Here is a 6,937-nt window from a genome sequence, read left to right on the forward strand (position 1 = left end):
ATATATATATCAAAATGTTTTAGAGAGAGAGAGATTCTAGTGGTTTTGTATTGAAGGTTTGTGACTTTGTGTTGTGAAGAAGAAGAAGGAGAAGAAGAAGTATAAGAATATTGAGAGAGAGATTATGAATGAGTGAGGGTGAGAGAGAGAGTAACAGGAGTATTTATAGAGTGTTTGCTTAGTAAACTTACTTTTTCTTTTTAATTCAAATTTGATACATATTTAGTTCAAATTAGGTTTTGTTCACCTTTCTTAATAATTTCTACTTGGATACTGATATGCTTTACATAAAATTTATTTAAAAAATGAATTGTAAAGTACAAGTACAGATTCTAATATAGATTTACTTAATTTTTGCATTTGTAAATTATAATATTGTTCCTTTTTCTAGAGGGCAAAGCAATTTTTGTTATGTAGGACAAAGACTGTGATAAGTAGCATGGAGGACAAGCATGATGAACAGAGGCAACCGATATTGAGGATGTGGAAATGAGGTTTGTGTTTAATAACATATGTTCATGAGAAGGTAATATTTTCCAAATGTTTATAAATCTAAAATGTCAGATATATTGTAGTGGATATTCTCACTCTTACACACTATGGTTTTGTGTTCTTTCATCTTTTGATAAGAATGGTTGTGTGCGGATTGAATATGGCCATACTCCTAACTTTTGTTTTTGTTTTTGTTTTGTTTGCAATATTAGATGCGAGTCTAACAAAAAAATCATGAGTTTGATCATGAATCAAAGAACAATATGAAGATATATTTCATACTTTATTTTTTTAACAAGTGTATAATTTTGTTTGCCAATAATATACAATTTATTCAATAATAATATAAAAATAGTAAATAAACTATTACAATATATAGGCAACTTATCCCATATAAATTGACACTACTCTTGCATTTCTACGCTTGTTCATCAAATATAATAATGGGGCTTCTCACTTGATATTTACCATCATCCAAAATCAAAGAACCTGATTCAATAGATTCCTTCATTGCTCCATCTACATTGAGAACATAAGTATGTTTTTCTCCCAATAAAGTGAATGACAAAATATCAGACTTCACATAAATGTTGACTCCTTTAGGGCCTGTTACAATTGCTTTGTATGTAGACATCGATAATCCAACATTTGTAATAATCTTAAAAATACTTCCACTTAGATAATGTTTGGGTCGTGGGGATTTGAAAGCAAATGATGGATAATTTAAATCTCTTGCTATCGTTGACTCAGAGCAGTTGTTCTCATTCCTTGTGAAAAATTTCAAAAATGTTGCGTTGAAATCCTGTCCACATAAAAATCTTAGATAGTCAATTCCACTGACATCATATATTAAGTCAGAATTGACAGTCTTAATAGGGTCAATTTAACCTGCTCTATAAACAAATTCAACATCATAATTATTTATGGGACTCGTTTGTTTAGTTGTAGCAAATAAAACAAACACTGTTTGTTTATGTTAACTTTAAACATGCTAAGTAAATTATACTCACATGAAGTCATAAATCTTAAATACATTATCCTCTTATGATAAGTAAATATGCAATGCACATCTATTTTAACATATAAATAATTTGTTAAATAGTAGGAGACAACTTTCAACAATCATTTAAAAATATTATTTATTATTTACATCTATCATTATATATCACTTGTAAGTAATTTTGAATATTTCATATTAATTTTATATTACTATTCAAAAATCTTCTTTATTTACATCTATATATATATATATATATATATTACTTGTAAGTAATTCGGAATTCTTTCTATTTCTATGTCATGGGTAATTTTACATTACCATCCAAGTATATATAATTCATTTTGAGCTCAAATTTAAAATATCATTACTAATTTTTATCCTTTAGTTTTTTGTTACCTATTCTTTCAAAATTGTTTATGTCCAATGCAAAACAAACATATGGTAAAAGTGTGAGAGATGATTTAATTAAAAAAATGTGTGAGAGATGAGAGAGTGTAAGAAGAAAAAGAAAAATTAAGCAAAAATAAAGAGATCAAAAATAGGAAATATGATTGATACATTGAAAAGTTAAATGAAATAATTATATAATTGAAAATGTAAAAAATAAAATAAATTTTGAGCGTAAATAACTTTTAAGTAAAAATTTGATTAGATAAATTTAAGATTTACCGTTACTGACGTGTGAAACTATGCATATATCAAGCGAATGGATTAAAATAAAATAAAAAATAGAAAAATAAACTTATTTCATATATTTCAAGAACAAGATTTACTCAATATTAGTTCAAATATTCAATAATAACCTCTCGTAGATAGATAAATACTTAACAATAACAGACTAAAAGGTACCATAGCAATGCAGAAGCAATTAATTGAAGATAACAATGTCTTTTTTATTCAACACGATATAAAAACGCTAAAATGTGTAATTTTATTGCAAGTCAAAGTGGATTAATAAATTAAAAAATAACTAGTGATTTTTAATTAATGAATAGTTTAGTTAAAAATAATCAACTTTAAAAAAGACAATTCCAATCAAATATTAATAATTTTTTACGGATGATGATTAGAGCTGAACAAATAGCAGCAGGTGACCATGCAAAATGGTATGACTTGATGTATCCTGCTGCACTGTGAATATGCCATTGATGTTCCCAGACATAATATTAATAAAAATTGAAAAGTTATGGTTTGGACGTAGGAAATCTGTAATGTAAAAACTGTAAAACTACACTTACAAAATTTTCCACCTTTCTAAAGAATTCATAAGATGAGTTTATTTTTGGAATAAACATACATTGAACTATAAGTACTTAAAGGATTACCTGAGAATATGTTAAATTTGAAAACTGAAGTAATAAGCATTTTGTCAAGAAAGGTTTTTTAAAAACGTTTTTGATGTCTCACGACTATGCATCATATTTACAGTGAGAAAAGTAATCCATAGATTATGATACCTTTTAGGCTAAACGGGTAGCTTTAATTAAGACTTTGGACCCTATTCTAATTAGTCCCTTTACTTTATCAAATGTTAAGAAAAGGAGACAGATTCAGGACTTTGTCTATTGAAGATGTGGAAATTATTAAGTAGTATAAGTTTGCTTCAATTATGGAAGCTCAATGAGGTAAGGGCACATTCCATTTTTTACTATAGCATGCGTAGGTTATACTTGTTTATGTGGTTCTACTATTTGATGTAATATGTGTTTATGTGCTGTTATTTGATATAGGTGACATATGTAGATATATGTGTCAAGTAATTTTACACAATGTTGTATGAAAATGAATTGATATGTTTACACATGTTGAGTTATATGAAAGTTGAAATGAATTAGTATATATGGAGAATTGTATTGTATGTTCATGGATTTCATAGTTATAAGGTGATCGTGATGGACCATATGGGTGTGGTTATTGAAAATGAACTCATCTTTTTCAAGTAGGGATTATTGAGTCGTGATGACCTATAATAGGCATCATTGTACTAGTCTTTGAGAGAATGACTTTAGTGAATCATATTGGTCTATTAGTGATTGTACATTTAAGATTCACACCATTTATGGAGGGTTATATATTATAGAATCATATACAGTGGCATCTAACATTTGTATTAGAATCTTCAAATTGTATATTTGAGATAAATGAATATACTTTATTATATCCTTTTAATATTTATTTGTCTACTTTGTTTATGTTATTTGCATTGTATGTGTATAATTGCTGTGTATATTTATATGTGTATAATTTAAGGAGTTAGTTACACATAATAAGAGATGCCAATAAAGTTGTAATGGAGTCGTGATTTAGACGTCAGTCAGATGCATACAAATTGTTGAAAGAAGATTAGCTTCAATTATGAGTTGTAATGATTAGCTTAGGAGCACTGGGTTATCACAATTGAAACTCTTTAGTTGAAACTTACTTGAGATAAATTCCATTTTGGTCACGAGTGGCTTTTCTCATTATTTCCTAAGTCTTTGCCATGACTGATTTGGTTTTAAAAAAACAGAGACCTCACAAAATTGTAGACTCTTTGGTTGGCTTTATACTTAAAGTTTTGATATTAACAAAAGTATTTTACGAGAATAATATATTAAACTTCATAGAGTATGAAAGAAGATTCGTATTTTTTAAAACAATCCAAAATATGATTTGATTAAGATTTATAATTCAAGAAAATCTTTGACCAAGTTGAGAAGAAGATATGGTCAAAATTTGAAAGAAAACATGATCAACATCTTATCAACAATAAGATCTGAATTATTTACAAGAAGATTTGATCAATATTTGATCAAGATTTATCACAAGAAGATATGAATTATTTACAAGAAGATGTGATCAAGATTTATCTATAAGAAAATATAAATTATTTTCAAGAAGATATGATTAAGAATTGTTTATAAGAAGAAACACTCACAGTAAGACACATTTATTATTTACAAAGATATGATTCATATTTTGACAAATAACAAAATACTGAATTGGACTTAGTCATATTCCCACGGGTGAAAGTTCAAGAACTGGTCCAACACTATGTTCTTGCCCAGATCAAAGCAAGAAATAGGAAAGAGGTTTCATCTGAATAACTTGTGAAAGAAATCTTAACAAAATACGAACAATGTCTATGAGAAAAGGATACTTAGACTTAGGGGGAGTCAAAGAAATATAAAGAAAATTTGTTATAAAAAATACAAGTTTTGTCATTATCAAAAAAAGGGAGATTGTTGGAACAAAGTTGGTTTCGTAATTAGAGTTTTGATGATAACAAAAATATTTTATGAGAACAATATATTTGACTTCATACAGTATGAAAAAAGATTTGTGTAATTGAAGAAAATCTAAAACAGGATTTGATTCAGATTTATAATTGAAGAAAATGTAAAATAAGATTTGATTCAGATTTAAATTAAAGCCCTACTATTATCTATAAATAAATACTTAAGGTTGAAGAAGACGATCATCGAAAAATCAGAAAAGAGTAGAAGAACTCAAGCTCAAAATTCCAAATTCATCTTAGAGTTCAAAGAGAGAAACACTTGTTCGAATGAGAAATATTTTATGAATATTTTTCTTAGATTGTGATAGTCATTGACATAACATGCTTATTAAAACCAACTACTCAAACTCCAAACATTTGTATTCAAACCCGATAGAACTATTAGTGTGCCTTCAACAATTTGAGGTTGTCAGGTTGTGTGAAGAAGACTTGGCTGGTAGAGTCAAGGTGTTTGCGTTCCTCAAATGTCTTGGGTTCTTAGGTTGTTTGAGATGCCTTGGCTTCTAGGGTCAAGGTGATTAGTTCCTCAAAAGTCTGGGGTCGTCAGATTGTTTGGGAAGATTGTCTTGGAGGCTTAGGTGCTTTGTAATTCAAGTATTTGAATTAGTTGATTAAAGCCTTTTGTATGAGGGGACTGGATGTAACAATGTTAGTGGTGAACCAGGATAAATCTGTGTCCAATTATTTATGCTTTCATTGTTTGTTGCCTTTGAATTTGATTTCTTCTTATCTAAGTAATTCCTAAGAACCAACCAGCCTTCATGAAATTCACAAAAAATTATCAACTTTGTCAAATGCAATTCAAACTCCTTTCCCATTTTTGCACCTTCACTTAGTATCTTCTTCAAATGATGAATAGTAGTATAAATCTTATCAAGTATCTTTAATCCTAAGACTAGAGTCTAGAATCTGGAAAATATTGTTTGAATATCTTCATCTTCTTCCATCTTGAACAACTCATACTTTTTTACTAGAAAGTTGGCATTTGCTTCTTGAAATTTCTTTCTTCCTTCATAGGTCATAATCATACTATCATAAATACTATTTGATGTCTCCTTGTTAGTGCACTTGTAAAACTCCTTAAAAGTGATTGCATTTTTCATGAATGTTCTGGACTTATGATGTATCTTGTACATCTTTCTCTTATTAACATCCATCTTTTTCCTTGGAATCTCAATGCCATTAGTATTCTTTGGAGCAATATAACCATCTTCAATCAAGTCTCAAAGTTCATGACCTTGTGAAATAAAAAAAAACTTTCCATCATGTCCTTCCAATACTCAAAATGTTATGCATCAAGCAGAGGTGGTCTATTGTTGTTTCTCCAGCAACTTCTTTATTGAATCCAAATATGTTGAACTATTGGATCTTTCACCCTCTTGAAACTCTAGTGATTTCCTCCGTTGGTCGGCATAACTCTTTTGTCTACTTTGTGTTGTCTTCATCCTTTCTTGGATAAGACGAACCTTATATGTGGTCTGTTGTACCAATTATGGCCCCACAACACAAGGGGGTTTGGCACTTACGCCCATACAGAGCCTCGCGCGGTGCCATCCCAATGCTCGCATGATAGTTGCTGTTATAGGTGAACTCAACGGGAGGCAACATATTATCCCAACTTCCTAGCTCGTCCAACAACACGGTCTTAGTCCTTTCTATTTGTCCATCGGTTTAAGGATGATAGGCCAAACTCAATCTCAACTTAGTACCCAACGCCTCATGTAATGCTCCCCACAAATAAGAAATGAACTTCGGGTGTCTATTTGACACAACGTTGGAGGGTGGCCCATGTAGTCTGACAATCTTGGCAATGTAGATCTCTACAAGCTTAGTCACATCATAAGTAGTCCTGACGGGTATGAAATGGGAAGATTTGGTCAACCTGTCTGTAAGACCCATAATTTTAAAGTACACTTTATGTATTTTTGTGTATTTTGGGATTTTGGCTCGGAGGCTTTTTAGCCAAAGTTTATAATATTTTGGAGTTTATATGATCAAAAGATATTTCGATGCCGATTAGAATTACTCGTCGATAAATAAATTAAATTAAGTGCGGTGAATCCTTTACGGAGAATTTAATGTGTTACGGGTGAAATGGTAATTTTAATAAATATGTAGATATTTGTTAAGTTACAATTAATATATATATATATATATATATATATATA

The 6,937-nt window shown here is 29.5% G+C and overlaps 1 pseudogene; it reads right to left on the reverse strand.

Annotated features, from left to right (window-relative positions):
• Positions 1–910: 910 nt before the first annotated feature.
• On the reverse strand, positions 911–6,668 carry LOC105853076 (cucumisin-like; annotated as a pseudogene).
• Between the last annotated feature and the right edge of the window lie 269 nt (positions 6,669–6,937).

The sequence above is a fragment of the Cicer arietinum genome, chromosome 2 (assembly GCF_000331145.2).
Source record: "Cicer arietinum cultivar CDC Frontier isolate Library 1 chromosome 2, Cicar.CDCFrontier_v2.0, whole genome shotgun sequence".
NCBI classification, from domain to species: Eukaryota; Viridiplantae; Streptophyta; class Magnoliopsida; order Fabales; family Fabaceae; genus Cicer; species Cicer arietinum.